General features: G+C 36.1%; 1 protein-coding gene and 1 pseudogene across 1 annotated transcript in view; one reads left to right on the forward strand and one right to left on the reverse strand.

The window, feature by feature from the left end:
• RTL4 (retrotransposon Gag like 4) overlaps positions 1-23,522 on the forward strand; it is a 362,480-nt gene that overhangs the window by 22,455 nt on the left and 316,503 nt on the right. The window lies entirely within an intron of this gene.
• On the reverse strand, positions 10,279-11,282 carry LOC131821485 (annexin A2-like; annotated as a pseudogene).

The following is a 23,522-nucleotide window of genomic DNA, read 5'->3' on the forward strand; positions in this document are numbered from 1 at the left end:
GGCACAGGAGAGAGAAGGGACCATTAATGGAGTTCTGGTGAATATGGAAGGAAGTGCACTCCAGTGTAGAGGTGGCCATTGTCCTAATCATAGGAGTGATAATGAAAAAATATATATGTGAAAGAGCTGGCATTGGATGTGGAAATGTGTGAGTCTTGGAAAGGATGCATTAGCTTTGGCCATGACAGCCTTTAATTTTAGTGGGGGAAACATGGGCCTCTGAAATATGAGAGGAGGAAAATATGGTTGCTATTATTAGAAGTATTAGAGTGTTAAGGAAGGAAATTTGATGGATTTCACACTTAATGATACTTCCCCCCCCCACCCCCGATAAAGGAAGCAAGACATTCTGTTGAGTCTGGCTATGATGGGAGCAATTTGTGCAAGCTTAAAACAGCAGTTGTTAGGAATGGGAAAGTTTGCCAACCAGAGAAAGTATTATATAGAAATCTTGAGAGCCCAGATGATAATATCTGTGTTTCTCTTATGTCATCTTTAAACTCAAAGAACAGTGTTATTAGCTCTAATGTGTAATAATGCTCATCTGTTGATTAACTACAGTACTTGCTACCTTTCATGTTAAAGGAAACTATTCACTTAAAAACTAAAACTACTTACTACCCTCTACTCACAACACTTCTAATACCAAATATATAGCTTTTCTTCCTCGCACCAACCAATTTTCCAACTCTGAACTCTTACTGGATGTCTTATAATTTAACTAAATTCTGACATTAATTATTCAGATTTAGTGTCAGCCTTCACATGTTTAAATGTTCAATTTCACAAGATTGCCCTAACTTTTGATGCCATTGGCAAATAGTGGCTCCTTAGGGTATCCACACATCTCTGTCGTGGCTACAAAGTTAGGGGTCCCCACGTGAACCTCCTCAGATTTGATAATTTGTTGAAAAAACTTGCAAAACTTAGAGGAACATCTACTTACACTTACTGGTTTATTATAAACATTATAAAGGATACAGTGAACAGCCCAATGAAGAGGTACACACAATGAGTTCTGGAAAGGTCCTGAGTGCTAGAGCTTCTGTCTCCATGGAATTGGGCTGTACCACACTCCTGGCACATGGATGCGTTCACCAAGCCAGATGCTCTCTAAGCTCCATAATTTAGGGATTTTTATAAAGGCTTCGTCATGTAAGCATGATCAGATATTAATGAAATCTCCAGACCCTCTTCCCTCCACATGGGATGGTAATGGAAGTAAAATTTTCAAGCTTCTAATCATGGCTTCGCCTTTCTGGTATCAGTCTTCCTTCTGAAGCTATCTAGGAGTACACCAAGAGTCTCCTCATTAGAATAAAAGGTGCTCCCATTACCCTTAAAATTCTAAGGAATTTAGGAGCTCTGTGTTAAGTTGCTCCTATCACCTCCATCATTCAGGAATTATAAGAATTGGGAATTCTGTGTCAGGAACCATGGTGAAAGACCAAATATTAGAGATAACAGTGCTCCCAGCACACCTGTCACTCAGGAAATTATAAGAATTCTAGGAGCTCTGTTTCTTTTTCCTTTTTTTTTTTAAGTATTTTTTTTCTTATGTTCAATTAGCCAGCATCATTAATTTTTGATGTAGTGGTCAACAATTCATTAGTTACATATAACACCCAGTGCTTATCACCACATGTGCCCTTCTTAATACCCATCACCTGGTTACCACCCCGTTCCCTTCTGTAACCCTCAGTGTGGTTTCCAGAGTCCAGAGTCTCTCATGGTTTGTCTCCATCTCTGATTTCTTCCCATTCAGTTTTTCCTCCCTTCCCCTGTGGTCCTCTGTGCTATTCCTTATGTTCCACATATGAGTGAAACGATATGATAATTGTCTTTCTCTGCTTGACTTATTTCACTTAGCATAATTCCCTCCAGTTTCATCCGTGTCAATGCAAATGGTGGATATTCATCTTTTCTGATGGCTGAGTAATATCCCATTTTATATATGAACCACATCTTTATCCATTCATCTGTTGAAGGGCATCTTGGCCCCTTCCACAGTTTGGAGCTCTGTTTCAGAAGCAGAGGGAAGAGAACAAATACATATTTCCTATTATGCTGTGCCTGTTATTGGCCAGCCTCTGGTGTGGTTGATATCTCTTTAAAGATGATGATGATGATGAGGGGCGCCTAGGTGGCTCAGTCTTTAAGCATCTGTCTCTGGCTCAGGTCATGATCCCAGGGTCCTGGGATTGAGCCCTGCATTGGGCTCCCTGCTCAGTAGGAAGACTGCTTCTCCCTCTCCCACTCCCCCTGCTTATATTCCCTTTCTCATTCTCTCTCTCTGTGCCAAATCAATAGATATAATCTATAAAAAATAAAAATAATAATAATGATGATGATGTGTTGGGGCACTGGGGTGGCTCAGTCGGTTAAGTGTCTGACCTTGGCTCAGGTCATGATCTCAGGGTGGGATGGAGCCCTGCATTGGGCTCCCCACTCAGCAGTAAGAATGCTCATCTCTCCCCTTCTCCCTCTGCCCCTCCCCCCCGCTCATGCTCTCTTTCTCTCTCCCAAATAAATAAAATCTTTTATTTTTTTTAAAGATTTTATTTATTTATTTGACAGACAGACAGAGATTACAAGTAGGCAGAGAAGTAGGCAGAGAGAGAGGGGGAAGCAGGCTCCCTGCTGAGTAGAGAGCCTGCTGCGGGGCTCGGTCCCAGGACCCTGAGATCATAGCCTGAGCCGAAGGCAGAGGCTTAACCCACTGAGCCACCCAGGTGCCCCAAATAAAATCTTTTAAAAATGGTGAGCTAATATAAGATGTTTTCACAGCATTTCTCCTTACTGCTTGCCAAGTCAGCTTTCTTGAATTACGTTTATAGAAAGTGAATGATCTAGTTAACTTCAGTTTTAGGATGACTGTTCCCACTTGGGTCCAAACCACAAGCAAAATTTTGATCTTCTTTTCAAATTGGTCATGAAACATTTTTAATTGGATTTTTTTTGGCATTGAGTTGTATAAGTTCTTTATTTACTTTGGGTTTTAACACTTTATTGGATATATCATTTGCAAATATTTTCTCCCATTCAGTGCGTTGTCTTTTTGTTTTGTGGATGGTTTCCTTCATTGTCAAAAGATTTGTATTTTGGTGTAGTGCCAATAGTTTAATTTTGCTTTGGTTTTCCTTGCTGACGAAAACAAAAACACTAATTCAAAAAGATATATGCACCCCTATGTTTATTGCAGCATTATTTATTATAGCCAAGATATGGAACATAGGTGTTCATCTGTAGAAGGATGGCTAGAGCTCACACACACACACTCACACACACACACACACACACACACACATTATTACTCAGCCATAAAATACAAAATCTTGCCATTTACAATAACACAGATGGATCTAGAGGTTATAATGTTAAATGAAATAGGTCGGTAAGAGAAAGAGAAGTAACATATGATTTCACTCATATGTGGACTTTAAGAAAACAAAGAACAAAAGAGAAACAAAAAAACAGACTTTTTTATACATAAAACAAACTAGTGGTTGCCAGAGGGGAGGTGGATAAGAGGATGAGTGAAATAGGTGAAGGGGATTAAGAGTACACTTATTGTGATGAGCCCTGAGTAATGTATAGAATTGTTGAATCACTATATTGTACACATGAAACTAATATAACATATGTTAATTATACTGGAATTTAAAAATACACAAATAAAAGAATTTTAATAGCATGGGCATAAAAATATAATTTTTGCAAGGTTATTTTATGTAGGTTGCCTGAATTATTTTTAATTTGAAAATCTTCATTACATAGGTCAAGCATTTGCACATGGGTATAAAAAATAGAATTTTAAGAACTTGTAAGCTCATTAATATATAAGAGAAGCCCTCAAACTTAGCAATTTCTCATTTTCTGAAAAAACGAAAACAAAAACAAAAACTACCCAAAATTTTGTATTACCAGGGAACATGAAAAACACTACATACCTGATTATAGGGATTGAAAAGCATATTTGGTAGCTATATTTGTGGTGAGCATAGCATAATGTATAAATTTGTTAATTCACTGTATCGTACACCTGAAACTAATGTAACACTGTCAACTATACTCAAATTTTTTAAATGCTTTTCAGCAAATTGAAACATACATCTTTTCACCCTGCATAGAGAGAATTTGATATACACTAAAAATTGTATCTCTACATTCCAGTAAAACATATTGACTGATGCCCAGGGCTTACTAAATGCTTGCAGCTAATAAACTCCTCTCTATTAAGTTATAATAGTCTTCCTGCCACCAATGGAGAGGTAAAAGAGACAAGATAGGGTTGTATTTTTTTTCCCAAACCTGTTTATGCCAATTGAACTTACTATTGTAATTCCATAATTTAATTTTAATATTATGACAATAAATGAAACATGACTACAAAAGTAAAATGTTATTTTTGTGAAAACCAGTTGAATGAGCAATATTAGGAATAAAATAAAGGATTTAAGTAGTGATATAGCAGAGATTAATAAGAATATTATAAAGCACTTCATACTAATACTGTTAAAAGATTAGAAGAAATAGACTTCTAGAAAAATATAAACTATTGAAAGTGACTCAGTAGTTAAACATATAATTGCCAGACAATCCAGGAGTTTCACTTTTTTTTTATATACCCAAGATAATTAAACACTGGTATTCAAACAACTACTTGCAACTGAATGTTCATAGCAGCAGTATTTACAATAGTCAAAAAGTAGAAATGATCCAAATACTCATTAATAAATGAGTAGGTGAGCCAATTATGGTACATCCCCCCAAGGGAGTATTACTCAGCCATAAAAATTAATGAAATTGTGATACATGTTATAACGTGGATGAAGCTTGAAAACATGTTAAGTGAAAGAACCCAGACACAAAAGACCACATATTGTGTGGTTCTATTAGTGTAAAATTTCCAGGATAGATAAATCCATCAGGTTAATGGATTAAAAGTTAGGTTAATGTTTGCCAGGGGATCAACTGCTTTGTGGACATGAGTCTTAATTTTGGGCTGACAAAAATATTTATGAACTAGATTGATATGGTGATTGTATAACATTGTGAATGTAGTAAATATCACTAAATTCTTCACTTCAAGATGATTATTCTTATGTGATTTTCACCTCAATAAAAAAATAAAAAGAATGTCCCAAAACAATTTTCCAAGAATACTTAGTAACCTACTGTCAAAATTACTATGCACAGGATGCCTTGGTGGCTCAGTTGGTTAAGCGACTGCCTGTGGCTCAGGTTGTGATCTTGGTGTCCCAGGATCTAGTCCCACATCAGGCTCCCTGCTCAGTGGGGAGCCTGCTTCTCCCTCTGACCCTCCCTCCCCACCTCATGCTTTCTCTCTCTCTCTCTCAAATAAATAAGAAATCTTTGAAAAAAAATTACTACACACAAAATATATCAAGGCACCATGAATGAGCTCCAGCAAGGAAAAAAAAAAAAAAAAAACAGTAGTATCCCCAAAAGTCTTCAGATGTTGGTCTTATAAGTTACAAATTATTTCTTTAAACTGTTTATAAAGTATGTCTTCTATGTTTAAAAAAGTATGAGATAAAGTGAAAATATCTCTAGAGAACAAGAAAGTATAAAAATAAACCAGCAGATTTGAATTGTAATGAAATAGAATTTCTAGAAATATAAAAATACTGTAACTTAAGTTTAAGATTCGGTAGATGAAAACTGACTACAGAAGATGTAGAAAATCTAAATACCTTTACATCAATTTTTTAAAATTGAATTTATAATGAAAAACCTCTGTACAGAGGAAACACCAATCCCAAATGCCTTGATTGGTAGATTCTACCAAATATTTAAGAAATAATATCTACTGTACACAAAGTCATTTAGAAAATAGAGGAAGAGGGAACATTTCATGGCACATTTTATAAGGCCAGAATTTCCCTGATATGAAGATCAGAAAAATAAAAGACAAGGAAACTATAGATCAATATACCTCATGAACAAAAATCCATAACAAAACATTAGCAAATAGAACCTAGCAATATACAAAAAAGATACTAACTCATGGTTTATTTTCATCCCTATATTGAAAGTTTGATTTCCTATTTGAAAATCAAGCAATGTAGTTCACAACATTGATAGACACTAGGGAGGAAATCTTAGATTCTTCTCAAATAGATGCTGCAAATCATTTGACAAAATTCAGTACCCACAGAGTTCTGCCTGCAACCAAGATGGAATAATAGGAAATTTATTTGCCCTTCTGCCTAAAACAACTTTAAAAATCTGGGCAAAGCATACAAAATATTAATTTCCAAGACATTGGTTATCAATGAAGGAAGGATGGTTAATACCTGAGAAACAGGGAAAAAAATAAGGTGAGCCCTAGATTATTGTCTAGAGAGAGTATTTAGATCATGGCACAGGGAGAGAAACCAAGGCTGAGCCCATTAAACTGTAATTAGAGGAGAGGAAGCCGAGAGTCTGGGGAGGCAAGGATAATTAGGGTTCATGAGGCAGAGTATGGTATCTTTGTTGTTGTTGTTGGAAACTGACACACTCATTCTCAAAGATGAATGTAATTAACAGATGAAAACAGAAAAGCTGTATGATCATAATAGACACAGATAAAACATTTGACAAAATCCACCTTCCATTTTTGATTAAAAAAAAAAATTCTCAGCAAACTAGGAATAGAAGGAAATCTTAACCTGATAAAGTGTGCCAGGCAGAAAACTATAGCTAACATTGTAAGCAAAGGTGAAAGTATGTTTCTGCCCTGAGATCATGAAACGATGCAAGGAAGTCATCTTTTACCACTTATATTCAACAGTAGACTGGCAGTTCTGTCTATTGCTATATGGCAAGAAAGAGAAATCCAGATAGGAAAGGAAAAACTAAAACTAAAACTGCCATGATTTTAAGACTATATGATCTTCTATGTATAAAATCTGTTGGAATCTATTAAAAAAAAAAAAGCTACTGAAACTGGGTGAATTTAGCAGAGGTTCAGGATAGAAGATCAACATACAAAAATCAGATTATTTGGTTTATTGTGGTGTTGAGTTGTATAAGTTCTTTATATATTTTGGATATTAACCCACTATTAGATATATTCTTTGCAAATATCTTCTCCCATTCAGTAGGCTGCCTTTTTATTTTGTTGGTGGTTTCCTGTACAAAAATTTTTTTTTTATGTAGTCTCAATTATTTTTGCCTGAGGAAACATATCTAGAAAATGTTCCTAAGGCTGATGTCTAAGGGATTACTGATTATGTTTTCTTTAAGGGTTTTTTGTGGTTTCAGGTCTCATGTTTGAGTCTATAATCCATTTTGAGTTTATTTTTGTGTATGGTGTAAGAAAGTGGTTCACTTTTATTTTTTTGCATGCAACTATCTGGTTTTCCAAGCAATGTTTCTTGAAGAGCTTGTCTTCTCCATTGTATATTCATGCCTCTTTTGTGAGAAGTTAATTGACAATATAAGCATGCTTTTGTATCTGGGCTCTCTATCCTCTTCCATTTATCCGTGTGTCTATTTTTGTGTAAGTACCATACTGTTTTAGTTACTATAGTTTTGTAGTATATCTTTAAATCTGGGATTATGAAACCTCTAGCCTTGTTCTGCTTTCTCAAAAGTGCATTGGCTATTAGGGGTCTTTGCAGTTCCATACAAATTTTAGAATTATTTGCTCTAGTTCAGTGAAAGAAAGATACTATTAGTTTTTTGATGGGGGTTGTACTGAATCTGTAGATTACTTTCGGTAATATGGACATTTCAACAATATTGTTTCAATCCATGAGCATGGTATATCTTTCCACTTTTATGTCATCTTCAATTTATTTCATTGGTATTCTATAGTTTTCAGAGCACAGGTCTTTCACCTCCTTGGTTAAGTTTATTCCTAGGAATTCTATTCTTTTTGATGAAATTATAAATGAGAGTATTTTCTTAATTTCTTTTCCTGCAACCTCATTATTAATGTACAAAAAACACAACATATTTCTGTGTATTTATTTTGTATCCTGCACTTTACTAAATTTGTGTATTAGTTCTAGTAGTTTATTGCTGGAGTCTGTAGGGTTTTCTGTGTATAATGTCATGTCTTCTGCAACAGTGACAGTTTTACTTCTTCCTTACCAATTTGAACGTCTTTTATTTCTTTTTTTTTCTGATTGCTGTGGCTAGGATTTCTAGTACTATGTTGAATAAAAGTGATGAGAGTGGCCATCTTTGTCTTGTTCCTGATTGTAGAAGAAAAGATTTTAGCTTTTCGCCATTGAGTATGATGTTAGCTGTGGGCTTGCCATATATGGCCTTCATTACGTTGAAGTATGCCCCATCTAAACCCATATTGTTGGAAGTTTTTTTTTATCATGAGTAGATGTTAAATTTTGTCAAATTCTTCTTCTGCATCTATTGAGATAATCATATGTTGTTTATACTTCATTTTGTTAATGTGATATATCACATTGATTTGTGCATGTTGAAACATCCTCATATCCGTGGGATAAATACCACTTAATTGGACCTAAATAGACATTTTTCTTAGAATACATGCTGATGGCTAATAGACACATGAAAATATGCTCAACATCACTAATTATTAGGAAAATGTAAATCAAAGCCATAATGATATATTACCTTATACCTGTTAGAATGTCTTGAATCAAAAAGACAAGAAATAGCAAATGTTGGTATGGAGAAAAAGTAATCCTCCAAACACACTGTTGGTGGGAATGAAAATCGGTGCAACAACTGTAGAAAACAGTATGGAGGTCCCTCAAAAAGTTAAAAATAGAAGTACCATATGGTCCAATATTTCCATTACTGGGTTTTTACCCAAAGAAAATGAAAACATTAATTTGAAAAGATGTATGCATCTTTATGTTTATTGCAGCATTATTTACAGTAGCCAAGTTATGGAAACAACCTAAAAGTCCAGGGATAGATGAATGGATGAAAATATATATAATGGAATATTAATCAGGCATAAAAAAGAATGAGATCTTGGATTTGCGAACAACATGGATGGACCTAGAGGGTACTATGCTAAGTGAAATGAGTCTGGCAGAATGACAAATCTCTTATTATTTCACTTATATGTAGAATCCAAGAGTTAAAACAAACAGAAACAGATCCATAAATACAGAAAACTAACTGACAGTTGCCAGAGGAGAGTGTGGTGGCAGATGGGCAAAATGGGTGAAAGGGAGTGGGAGGTACAGTATTCCAATTGTAAAATGAGTAAGTCACAAGAATGAAAGTTATACCATAGGGAATATAACTAATGGTATTGTAATAGTGTTGTATGGTGACAGATGGTACCTATACTTGTGGTGAACATAGCATATAGAGTTGTTGAATCACTATGTTGTACACTTGAAAGTAATGTAACATTGCATGTCAACTGTACATCAATAAATATTTGTTGTATTTTTATATATTAGCAACAATCAAAAATTACAATGGAAAAAATGCCATTAACAATAGCATCAAGATATGTTAAATACTTATGGATTAATCTGAGAAAAGATATGTAAAACTGAGAAAAATCAGAGAAGACCTAAATAAGTAGAGACATATATTGTTTTCATGAATCAGAACAAAGATTGATATTATTAAAATGTTAATTATTTACAATTTTATCTACAGATTTAACTCAATCCCAATTAAAATACTGGCATGCTTTTTTTTGAAATTGAAAAGATAGTTCTCAAATTTACATGGAAATATAAAGAACCTAAATTAGCTAAAACAAATTTAAAAAAGAAAAAATTTGGAGGACTTGTACCAGCTGACTTTCAAGTCTTAATATAATACTACAGTATCATGACAGTGTAGAATTGGCATAAAGAAAAACAACTAGATTGATTTTTACCGACATCTGTGAAACTGTGGCAGGCCACCTTGTCAGTTTATAAGTAAGGTAAAATCTCGGACAGTTGACAGTTCTTGACATAGAGCCTTCAATGTTATTTGTGATGATATATTTCTTTTTTTTATAAAGTAAAAATTCAGTTTATTCATCTGTTTATGACACAGTACACAAGAGGCAAAGTGTTTCACACCATAGATTTCACTTCCAACTCCTGGAATGCTCATTTCTTTGGTTAAAAGGAGAGAGTAGACATAAGAGGCAGGCAATGCTTAGGCAACTGCAATAAGAAGGGGGAGCAGGTGATACTAATGCCATCCCTGCAGGGATGGGCCCAAGGGGACTATTAGTCACAACCTATTTTCTAGAATTGTTAGCCGGAAACAAAGGAGCATCCTGGATGCTCAACCGTCTTGGGCCTCAGTGATCCCCACCACACAGGTACAGCAGCGCTTTCTGGTAGTCCCCCTTCGTGTCTTGCTCGATGTAGTAATACAGGACTTGCCATACTTTCTCTTGAATTCAGACCTAATTTTCAACACGTCCACTTCACTGTGAGAGACCATGATTCTTATCAGAACTTTATCATGAATCTCCTTGCCCTTCATGGAGTCATACAGTTGGCCAGCAAAATACAGGGGCTTATTCTGAATGCACTGGGCCAGGTTTAGCATTTTCTAGGTCTCCTTTGACCTTCTTGATGCTCTCCAACATGTCATAAAGGCTGTAGCTCTTGTACCTATCAAATACTTTCTGGAGGTGACACACACTCCGCTCAGTCATGATGCTGATCCACTTGGGTACATCAGTTCCTTTCCTCTTCACTCTGACATCATAGAGATCCTGGGCATCTTGGTCAATCAGTTCATAATCAATGACAGAGCCATCCTCTGCTCTTCTACCCTTTGCAAGGGCAACCATCAGCTTGTGGAAGTCACCAGATGTGTCAGAAACGATGTCCTTCTCCAGATCAGTCTTATACATTTCCTTGTGGATTCTGTTAGTTTCCTGAAGCTCTTGGTCCTTGAGCAGATGATCTCAATGAGGGAGTCCTCATCAGTCTCCAGTCCCTTCATGGAGGCTTTCAGCTCAGAAGCATCATACTGACCAGGTGTTTTTAATAGGCCCCAAATCACTGTCTCCAGGTGGCCAGACAAGGCTGACTTCAGCATTAATACAAGTTCCTTTTTGGTCCTTCTCTGGTAGGTGAAGGCAATATCCTGTCTCTGTTCATTGCTGCGTTTGGTCAAAATGTTGACAAAGGTGACCTCATCCACACCTTTGGTCTTGATGGACGTTTCAATGTTCAGAGCATCATGCTCAGCATCAAAATTGGTATATGCTTTGACCAACCCATATGCACTAGGGGGCATGGAGTGATCACCCTCCAAGCTGAGCTTGCAGAGAATTTTGTGAACAGTAGACATTTTGAAGGAAGCTGGGCCTGGCGCCAAGAGTAGCAAGCATCCCCAGTTGTAGAGCCTGTGATAATACATTTCTTTTTTTTTTTCAAGATTTTATTTACTTATTTGACAGACAGAGATCACAAGTAGTCAGAGAAGCAGGCAGAGAGAAAGGAGGAAGCAGGCTCCCTGCTGAGCAGAGAGCCCGATGCAATGTGAGGCTTGATCCCAGGACCCTGGGATTATGACCTGAGCTGAAAGCAGAGGCTTTAACCCATTGAGCCACCCAGGCACCTCGATGATATATTTCTTAAGCTAGGTTGTGAGTATGTGGATCTCCATTTAATGTTTATTCTTTACATTTTACATTCCCATTATAAGTTATTTTTTTTTTTTTGAACTTTAAAGAAAATTTATTAAAACAGGTTCCAAGAATGGCAGGTTCAGGTAGATGTTTTTCAGACCATGTGTTGGGGGGGGAGTTAAGATTTATTTATTTATTTATTTATTTATTTATTTAAGAGAGAGCCTGAGCAGGGGGAGGGATTGAAGGAGGGGGAGAGAGAAATAGACTCCCTACTGAGTGTGGAGCCCAATACAACAAGATGGGATTGGGAGGGAGACAAACCATAAGTGACTCTTAATCTCCCATTATAAGTTATTTTTATATGATACATTTAATAATAAAAACAAAATGCTAAACTGATTTGGAAAACTTCAGTAAATCCATGTCACTAAAAATGGGACTATCAGGTCAGATGGGATTACTACATCGATAAATAATTGGGAATAAGATTACACAATATAGGATTCTTCACTCAGTATGCTTTACAAGTACCTATAGATTCTTACTCCATGTCAAATGAACTGAAACTAGAAATCATTAATGACACTTATGGATGAGTTTTATACAAGAAAAATTATAATGCTGGCCTTGGTCCTACATCAGAATATTGGGAAAGGAAGGTACATTTATGTTTTAAGTTAAAATAAAATAAGGCATTTATGTATCCTTTCTTTTACTATTTTCTCTTTTAAAAGAGGTTTTTAAATTAGTCAACCCTCTATCTGTCTCTACGGCATTGGTAAGTGTGCTCGCATCATATTTTAATTAATTAATGTAGCAAACAAGTTCTTGGGTAAATATTTCTCAGATGTTTGGCTTTTCAATTAAGTAAAAGCGCAAGAGCTCAGGGAGAACTTCAAATCTCCATGGCACCCCTGGGACTTATTTTCAGCTCAGAGTACAACAGGAAACCTGATATTGATTTAGGCTGAGATTGAGACATTCAAGGGGACATGGTAAGTTTAGAGGTAATTACGTATTTATAGATGAGATTTCAGGTGAAGATGCAGAATTTCAGTAATGAGACCTGATATCCTTGAAATTTGGCTTTTATTTTCCCTTGACTATTCATGTCTTAATTCTAAGTTGCTTCATATTTCTCTCTTTCCTGATAGGTAAATAAAAGGGAAGACAGATGTATAGTGAGAGAAGGAGAGAGATTAAAGAGAGGAAGGTAGAAAGATACTGGGAAAGAAAGAGGGGAAGCAAGGAAGATGGAAGAAAGGGGCCAACCAGGAAACAGATTTAGCAGAACAGAGAGAAATACGTAGAAGGAACTTAAACAACAACAACAACAACAACAACAAAACAACAACAACAACAACAACAACAACAAACTGGAGTAGAAAGATTGTGCCTATGGTGGTAATACTGAATTCTAATTAAAAATTTTCTACTATTTATTATGCTCTTTCAATTTACTAGGCTCTTTGCCTTATACCATTTAACCTTACAGCATTAAGAAGTAGTTCCTTTATGTGCTTTGGTGAGTGCTGTGAAGTGTGTAAACCTGGCGATTCACAGACCTGTACCCCTGGGGATAAAAATATATTATATGTTTATAAAAAATAAAAAATTTAAAAAAAGAAGTAGTTCCTTTAATTCCCATTTTATAAATTAGAAAACAGAGGCCTAAAGAAGTTAAGTAAATTGTCGCAAAGTGGTGGAGTCTTGATTTGAATCAGCGTCTGTTTGTCTCTAAAGCCTATACTTTCCTCCACTGTGTCAAACTAGCTCTGCATGACACTGAAACAACATGTTAAAAGGCAAGAGTTTATGCTAAATAGGTTATCTGGCATCGTATAAAAGAACACAGAGAAATAATCTAGCTTTTGTTTCTCTTTATTACCTCTCTTCATACTCCCCACAAAGGAGATTAAGCAGGCAGGCAGGGAGAAACATAAAATTCCAGCTTCAGTTTTTACTATTGCTGGAGCTTTCAGGTCAAAAAAGCTAGCTTACCTCCCTCTGATCTCACAAAGGGCATAATGCCCAGTGCACTCATAGAAACTCAGTCTAAACTAGCATTTCTTAACCTTTTAGGCATTATGAACTCCTTTGAGATTCTAAAGAAAATTAAGTATTCACTCTCTAGAAATATGCACATACATGCAAAATTTTGTGGAAGGATTCAGGAATTTTGTAGGCCCCCTCAAAGTTCTGAGGTTTATATCTGAGATAAAGGTCTTAGGGTTTGGAACTGAAAAAATGGCCCTGAAATCTGAGATGGAGGATGAGCACCAAGCCTAGAACTTGGCTCTGCCAGAACTTGGTTGAGTCATTTTCAAATGCAAGGTTGGCTGTGGTTATCTTCTCTTCTGTTTTATGGCATATCCTTAGGAAAAGCTTATGCATGAAGCTCAAGTTTAAATTCCTACCCAGACTCGTACCTGATATGCATTAAGAAAGTTCCATTATAGCATTAAATTATTTGTGCACTTCAGTACCCACTAGTGGTCAAGGAAAAATATTTTGCTTAGAGTACTGGATGATAGAGATGGCTGTCACTTCCTGGAGTACAGCTCACTCTGAATTTCAGAATAAGGTCTTCTCTTTAGATATTGCTTACTTTCAATTTTGATTTTTCAAAACTCATGTATTCCACTAAAATTTTGATAAGACCTTGTTGGGGTTCATGGTGAAATAATGGCATATGAGAAAATAATGCTGGACAGAGTCAAGACCTGCCACTAACTTGCTATGTTATTGTTACCAAAGGTAGAGCACATTCCCCTTGTGTCCTCAGTATTTTCATTTGTAACATGAAGGGATCCTACTATTGTCAGTGCTTTTTAAACCTCTTTAAATTTTTTTAGTATTGAAAATGTGTGTTCAGTGGAAATCTTACATAAACAATTGGAAGTAGAGTTACTATGATCACAAAGTGATGATAGTAATGGCAAAGAGTCAGATTCCCTCCCCCCTTCTCATTCTCTCTCTATACCACCAGCACATCCATGAATGAATTTCATATAGTTTGAAAATACTTGACCCAGAGAGCAATTGCATGTAATGGTTGAGAATGTGCTTTAGAGTCATGCATATATGGGTTCTGTTCCTGACTTCCTCACCACTTAACAGCTCTATGCTTTTCAGCTAATTAATCCCTCTATGCCTCAATTTCCACATCTGACAACTGAGGATGATAAATAGCTCTTATTCCATAAGGTTGTTGGGAAGATTTAGGAACTTAATGCATGCAAAGTGATTATCCAGTGAGTGGATATTAGTTATTTATCTGTTATTAGTTATTAGTATTTATCTGTATCATTTTATTTTTTTAAAGATTTTATTTATTTATTTGACAGAGATCACAAGCAGGCAGAGAGGCAGGTAGAGAGAGGGGAAGGGAAGCAGGCTCCCCACTGAGCAGAGAGCCCGATGCGGGGCTCGATCCCAGGACCCTGGGATCATGACCAGAGCCGAAGGCAGAGGCTTAACCTACTGAGCCACCCAGGTGCCCCTTATCTGTATCATTTTAAACAAAGACTTGGCTCATGAAAAATTAAGTCATCTAGCTTTCCCATTGTGCTTTCTTTCTCAATAACTTCTTCCTTCCTATGTTATGCTATAACTAGAGAAACTAGCATAGTGGGCAGGATCTCCCAGTCTCTTTAACATTTTAGCTACACTACAATAAGTACAATAAATGGATGTAGTAAATTATTAGTCATATAGCACATTTTTTGAGCTATACCTGTGATTTCTCATTTTTATCTTTTTAGTCATGGGGTGTTTTTATTTTTTTTAAATAAACTATTACTCAGGGCGCCTGGGTAGCTCAGTTGGTTAAGCCTCCCACTCTTGATTTCAGCTCAGGTCATGATCTCAGGATTGTGAGATTGAGCCCCACATTGGGCTCCATGCTGGGTGTGGAGCCTACTTAAGATTCTCTCTCTTCCTCTGCCCCTTCCTCCTCTCAAAAATTAAAAAAAAAATGAAAAAAAATACTACTCTGCAATTCAGTATGTAAAACATGTAAGAGTAGAGCTACTCTGATTGAGTCAGGATGGAAGAGTAAGAATTACCTCTTCTCAGCTTCTGCAACACCACCCTCTTCACACACTCTGGAGAACTCAGAAGTACTCCAGTGCTCTGTGGAGCAATGTTTGAAACCTCTGGACCTCTACGACACTTCTATATCTTGTGTTCTGTGGAACTAATTCATTTCAGACTTGGGCATACAATTTGAGATTTTTCCATACTCCCATCATTACAAGGAAAATACAGATCCTAGAAAAGAATAATTTACCCCTAGAGATCATTCTTAACACTCATGAGATGAGAAATGTAGCTTCCGTGCCCTACTACTGTGATCCATTTTGAGTCTATCTGCTCAGAACTCCCACAGTACATTAAAAAAATAACCATGACAGCTTTATGGAGGTATAACTGGCATACATAAACTATATATTTAAAGTATATAATTTAATTTTTTCACATATGTGTAGAGCCATGAAACCATTATTACCATAAAGATAGTGAATATATCCATTATCTCCCAAAGTTTTAACAGGCCTTTTGAGAATCCCCTCAACCCCAGAAAACTGTTTTTGGTCACAGTATAATAGTTTACATTTCTTGGATTTTTATATAAATGGAACTATATAGTCTAAATCCTTATTTTGGTCTGGCTTTTAAAACTCAATGTAATTATTTTGATATACATCTAAATGTTGTATATCAACAATTTATTTCTTTTTATTTATGAGCAGTATTCTGTTGTATGGATATACCATTTTGTTTATCCATTCATATGTGGATGGACAATTGATTCATTTCTGGTGTTTAGACCATCTACATTTAATGTAATTGTTGATATGGTTAACTTTAATCCTCTCGTCCTGTTATTTTTTTCTCATTTGTCATATGTGTTCTTTGTTCCCTTTCCTGTCTTTTTTGTTTTTTGCTTTATTTTGGATTAACTGAAATTTTTAATTCTATTTAATCTCCTTCACTGTCTTATTAATGTTAAGTCTTTGTTTTCTAATTTTATTAGTATTTGGGGGTTGCTTATAATATACATCTTTAGTCACAATCTATTTTTAAGTGATATTATACTACTTACCATATAGTATGGGAGCCTTACATGAGTATAATTCCACTTCTCTCCTCTAAGCCTTTGTACTACAGTTGTTATGCATTTTGCTTTTATTCATGCAACAAATATCACAATAAATTGTTTTTATTTTTTAAACAGTCAATTATCTCTTATGGTATTAAAATTATAAGAGCAAATTCTCTTATATTACTTTTATGTTTGCCATTTTGGTGTTCTTTATTTCTTTTTGTAGATCTATGTATCTATCTAGTATAATTTTTCTTCTAAGAGACTAACTTGAAGCATGGGTTTGCTGATGATGAGTTGTATCAGCTTTTCTGTGTCTGAAAACATCTTTAATTTCCCATCAGTTTTAAAGTTTTTTTTTTTATTGTGGTAAAATATATATAACATAAAATTTACCATTTTAATCATTTTAAATTATTCAGTTTAGTGACGCTGAGTATGTTCACATTGTTGTATAACCATCACTGGCATGCATATTCAGAACTTCTTCATCTTTCTTAACTGAAACTCTATACCCATCAGATACTAACTCTCCACTCCCCTGCTATCTGCCCCACACCTTCTCCTTTCTGTCTCTGAATCTGACTACTTTGGGTACTTCATATAAGTGAAATCACACACTTTTTTTGTCTTTTGGTGAGTGGTTTATTTCACTTAGTATAAAGTCCTCAGTGTTCAGCCATGTTGTAGTATGTGTCAGTTACCTTCATTTTTAAGGCTGAGTAATATTCTACTTTATGTATATATCACATTTTGTTTATCCATTCATCAGTTGATGGACATCTTTTAACTATGGCAAATAGTGTTGCTTTGAACATGGGTGTACAAATACTTGTTCAAGTTCTTGCTTTTACTTCTTTTGGGTATATACTCAAAAGTATAGAGGTATGCCCCCTTTATTTTCAGAAGACATTTTCTCTCTCTCTCTCTCTCTCTCTCTCTCTTTTTTTACTGTGTTGTGTTAGTCACCATACAATACATCATTAGTTTTTGATGTAGTGTTCCAAGATTCATTGTTTAAGTTTAACACCCAGTACTCCATGCAATCCATGCCCTCCATAATACCCACCACCAGGCTCACCCATTTCCCCACCGCCCTGCCCTCTAAAACCTTCAGTTTGTTTCTTGGAGTCTATAGTCTCTCATGGTTCATCACCCCCTCTGACTTCCCCCACCTTCACTTTTCCTTTCCTTCTCCTAATGTCCTCCATGTTATTCCTTATGCTCCACAAGTAAGTGAAACCATATGATAATTGACTTTCTCTGTTTGACTTATATCTCTCAGCATAATCTCCTCCAGCTCCATCCATGTTGATTCAAAAGTTGGGTATTCATCCTTTCTGATGGAATATATTTTCTCTTGACAGTTTTTTTCTTTTGGTGTTTTGGATATAATACTTCACTGTCCTCTCACTTGCATTGTTTCCAATGAAAAAAATCTATCATTCTTACTCTACATAGGTATCTTTTTTCTCTGACTACTTTTAAGATTTTCTTTTTATCACTAGTTTTCCTGAAATTTGATTATGATGTAAATTGGTGTGGTTTTCTTCTTTTCTTCCTTTTTCTGATTTGAGTTTTCTTCATCTTCTTGGGTCTGTGTTTTATATTTTCATCAAATGTGAAAATTTTTGTCCATCATCTTCAAATATTTTTCTTCTCTTCCTTCTCCTTTTTACTTTTTGTCTTTTGTTTTGGATACTAGCTATTTTTGTGGATTTAGGTGTATTGACCTTTTTAAATTCCATATCTAATCTGTTATTAATTATTTCTAGTAGCATTTTCCATCTCATACATTATAGTTTTCATCTCCACAAATTTTATTTAGGTCTTTTTTATATATTCCATATCTTTAACTTTTAATGTAGTAGAATACAGTTATAATATATTTTAAGTATCCTTTTCTGCTTATAGTAATATCTATGTCAATAGTGGACCAGTTTTGGGGGTTGATTTATTTTCACATCATGGCTCATCTTTTACTGCAACTTTGCATGCCTGGTAATTTTTTATTTGATATCTGATATTGTGGGTCTTGTTACTTTGTTGGAGTTGGCTCTCTCTCTCTCTCTCTCTCTCTCTCTATATATATATATATATATATATATATATATATATATATATATTTTTTTTTTTTGGTATTCTATAAATATTCTTGAGTTTTGTTCTGGAGCATAGTGACACCACTTAGAAAGAGAACAATATGTTCAGTTCTTACTTTTAGGTTTGTTAGGCAAAACTAGATTTATGTTCAATCTGGAACTAATTATTTCCTATTACTGAAGATAGATACTTCTGTCAAAGATCAGGGCCTGCACAATTGCGTGGACTAGTCATACCCAAGGCAGGGGCCTGGGGAGACTAAACAACGTCTTTGGTCTATGCAATAAATGAGTAGTCTTTGTTCTAATAAGTTCAACCAGACGATGGGGTAGGAGACTAAAAAGCTAGGTGGAGTTTGAAAGTCCTGTGATATGAATGTGTTTCTGTATGTGTATGTATATAATTTGTGCATGCACAGTATATGTTGTTTTAAGCTGAATAGTAGACTACTTCATCTGCCATTTATGGCTATTATAAGCATATGTCCTTTCATAGTCTGGAAATAGAGGAGAAATTTTAGATGCCATTACTATCACTGAATATTTATGGATTGTGACTAGAGATGTATGGTGTTGGGCTGGTATAGGATAGGTCAGTCACAAAGCTGTGACCTCTTCATTACTTCACATGCCAAGACAGGTATTCTAAGGCATCCTAAAATTATTATGAGATGAACTTAGGAAATTAGATCATACAGTCAAAATAAGTAGGTCCCAAACAAGAATTAAATTGAAAATATAAAATAAGCTGCAGTCAGCTTCCACATGTCCACTTTATGGGTCTTGTTTTTGGCATTATTGTTCTTATTCTGCAATTCTGGGCAGGTAGATTCAGCATTCAAGAGGCCATTGAATTCTGTAGTTATTTTCTTCCCAGTTAGTATATAGCCACCAGAATGATGTCAATAGGTATGTTTATTTGCAAGGTCATATGATTAATTCTACAAGGGACACATTTCATCTGCCATCTAGACCACTGACACTGGGATTCAATCAGAATTCATTTTGATCAGCCCATTGATAAGATTTTATTTATTTGACAGACAGAGATCACAAGTAGACAGAGAGGCAGGCAGAGAGAGAGGTGGAAACGGGCTCCCTGCTGAGCAGAGAGCCTGATGTGGGACTGGATCTCAGAACCCTGGGATCATGGCCTGAGCTGAAGGCAGAGGCTTTAACCCACTGAGCCACCCAGGCGCCCCAGATCAGCCCATTGATAAAACCAAGTTCATACAGTACAGCATTTCTTAAAGTTTGGTAAGAAGACCACCTACTAAAGAATCACCTAAAAAATTCACTGAAAATGTAAATTTATGGGTCTCACTCCAGACCTCCTAAATCAGAATCTCTTTGGGGTGCCTGGGTGGCACAGTCGTTTGAGTGTCCAACTCTTGATTTCAGCCCAGGTCATGATCTCAGGCTTCCAGAATCAGCCTGTGCTGGTCTCCCTACTTGGTGGGGAGTCTGCTTGTCTCTCTCTCCCTCTGCCCCTCCCTGTGCTCTCTCTCTTTCAAATAAATAAAATAAATCTTTAAAAAGTAAATGAGAATCACTGGGTGTGGAACCCAGGAATCTATATTTTTAACAAGCTGCCTATTCTGTAGCACACTAATTTTTTTTTAAAGCACTTCTATAGAACTAATATTTTTTAAAGAAAAGTCTTCCTTTATGAACCAGTACCTTTGTTGTTAATTCCTAAATATTTCCAGGTATCATCTAAATTTTGATTTAATTTAAATAATTAGATTTAATCTAAACTTTGATTTACATTTTGGTTCAGTGTTCACTCTTAACTCACTAACATTTTCTCTAGAAGTGGGAGCCCCACAAAAACCCAGTTCCAGCTGCAGAGCTTCAGTCCAGTTTGTAGTCAAAATGCCTCTAGCTGCTCCTTGCACCTCAGCTGTTTAAGTCTATTAGTTAGAGGGATATATTCACTTTGTTTAATCTGTTACTTCTGGTTAAAGAAGTGGTTCTCCGGCTTAGGGGTGCTTTATCACCTGGAGGGCTTGTTAAACCACAGTTCACTGGGCCCTGTCCCCAGAGTTTCTGATTCAGCAGATCTGAGTTGAGACCCCATGATCTGCATTTCTAACATATTCCTGAGTGATACTGTTGCTGCAGATCTGGGGACCAACTTTGAGAACCAAAATTAAAGAAACAGGATGCCTTCTGAAGATTTGTATCAGCTAAAAATTGTTCTCAAACCTGACTGCAGATTGGAATCCCCTTGATAAACTTAAACAGCATAGTAGTGCCTGGGACTTGCTCTAGGTTAATTAAATCAGAATCACTGGGAGTTAATCCTAGGGGTGAGTGGCTTTTCATATACAAAGGTGATTCTAATGTGAATTCAGTGTTGTAACCTACCATGCTATAAACTCCAGGCCAAATTTCCTTCTATTCTTTCACTTATTTCCCATGTAACTGAATATTGACTGGAGATGTTGAAAAACCCTTGCACTTATCACTTCCTCCACTGGACAGATTCCTGAATTATACATTGCGCATTGTAGCCTAGGGACACTACTGCTTTTTAACCCCAACTTTGATCTGTTTTCAAGGATCCTGATGCTGGCTTGGAGTGACCTGCACATCAGCATGATCTTCTCCTCCTTCCCCATGTCTATAGTTTTACAAGTCAATTTCTTTCTGTTGCAATAAGCGATTCATCATCAGAGGTATTATCTGAAGGATTCTGTGCAGGTGCTCTTCTCTATACAATGTTTGCAACAGGTGATGTTTTTCATCTTTTTATTTCTAGCATCCTCCATAATTGGAATGTGCCAAGCAAGTGACACTAGTTGGAATATCTTAATTATTGCACATTCATCATGAGCATAGTTAGGAATAGTACTTTTGATCATGATGGATCCTTTCTCATTAAAATCATTTGTAGACTGGAGAAACCACAGTTTTGCTACAAAAAGAACTCTCTGAGAGCTGTATTGGTGTCTAATTTGTCTGTCAGAGTTGAGATGAGGTGGAATGCAGTTTCTTCCCAAACTTCCTGTGGTCTTACCTAGAATGTGGACTCCATTTGGGAAGGGAGCTTCACAGAGACAGGCAGGGAATGTTGGAACCCAATGAAGTCAGGTCTCTAGTTCAGTTTTCTATATTCATTCATGTGCTTAAAAATTATTTGCTGAAAGTCTACTGTGCCAGACACTGTTATAAATTCTGGGACTATAGCAATGGAGAAGTTAAAGTTCCTTCTTCATGGCAATGACATTCCATTGACCAGTGTGTACGTAGAAGACATTTAAAAATGTAAACAAGTAAAAATATTACATATGTAGGTACATAAGTTTTCAAATAGTGGTAAATACTATGAAGGAAAGAAGTGAGATAGTGAGAAAGAGTGCGTTGTGAGTGAGGGCAAGGCTATGCTGCTATACCTAAGGATGGCCAATGAGAAGTCATTGCAAAAGCACATTTTCTGGATAACGATTTAAAAATGATCACTTTGGCTACTACACAGAGAATGGTCTATAAGATGACAAGAGTAAATACAGGGTGATTAGGGTAGAGGTGGCTGAGCCTAAGACTTTAACAATGCAATAATGAGAAATGAATAAATCTGTGATTATCATGAATATCATGAATTTTACAGGCATAGCCAATGTGAATTGCTGATGGACTGGCTATGGAATGAGAGGAAAAGAGAAAAGTACCTGGGTTTTTGGTTTGAACAACTGGGATGATGTTGTGGGTATTTATTGAAATGGGTAACAGTGGGAGGAAGAGCAAATTTGGGAGAAAACTCAGGAATTCTATTTTAGTCATATTTACTTTGAGATGTCTATACTGAAATGGTTGGTTAGTATCAGTTGATATGAATCTGGAGTTCAGGAGAGAGAGAGGTCTGAACTGGTGATATACATTTTTGAGTCTTCAAACATATAGAGGGAATTTAAAGCTACGAGCCTAAATAAGATGTCCCAGGGGATGAGTGTAGAAGAGAGGAGAGATCTGAAGCCTGAGCCCTGTGGTTAACAGTCGGGGGAAATGAGGAGGATGTGGAGGAGATTAAGAAGGAGCAGCCAGTGAGATAGGAGGAAAAACTCAGTGAGGGCCTATCCCAGAAATCCAAATGTAAAAAGTAAATCCAGGAGGAAGGAGTGATCAACTGTGTCAAATCATGCTGACCAGTGCTGCTGAGAGGATTGTCCTGAGCCAATTTGATATAGAGAATAGAATGCTGGTTTGCAAGCAGGAAACTTGAATTTTAAATAATTAGCTGGAACTAATTGCATCATCATCATAATCACCATCATCACCATCATCATTATCATACTGGTAGTAATCAATTTTCCCCCTATCTATTTTGTTTCAGGCACTGACCTACATGTTTGAATACATTAGCTCTATGTATTACCAAAACAATGATGAGGAATACACTATTATAATTCCCATTTCACAGAGGGGGAACTGTAGCTCCTAGAGGTAAAATCATTTGCTCCATGTTGCAGTGGCATCTGGGCAAATTATTTCCCTACTTTGAGCCTCAGTTTCCCTTATCTGTAAAATGAGTGAGTAGATTAGTTTTTTTTTCTCTAAAATTTTATTTAAGTTCTGGTCATTTTACTCAATTTTTTTCAGCAACAGGATGCTCATCTAAAGCAAAAGCAGATGCAGAAACCCAGTATAAAAAAATCACAGAGTTGCACTATTTTGAACTTTAGTATAAGGTCAGTAACCCATATTCTGGGCTTCTACTCACCACCCTCCACCCCTGCTCTCTGCCCTGTGTTTTCCA

Source organism: Mustela lutreola, chromosome X (genome assembly GCF_030435805.1).
Source record: "Mustela lutreola isolate mMusLut2 chromosome X, mMusLut2.pri, whole genome shotgun sequence".
Classification (NCBI taxonomy): domain Eukaryota; kingdom Metazoa; phylum Chordata; class Mammalia; order Carnivora; family Mustelidae; genus Mustela; species Mustela lutreola.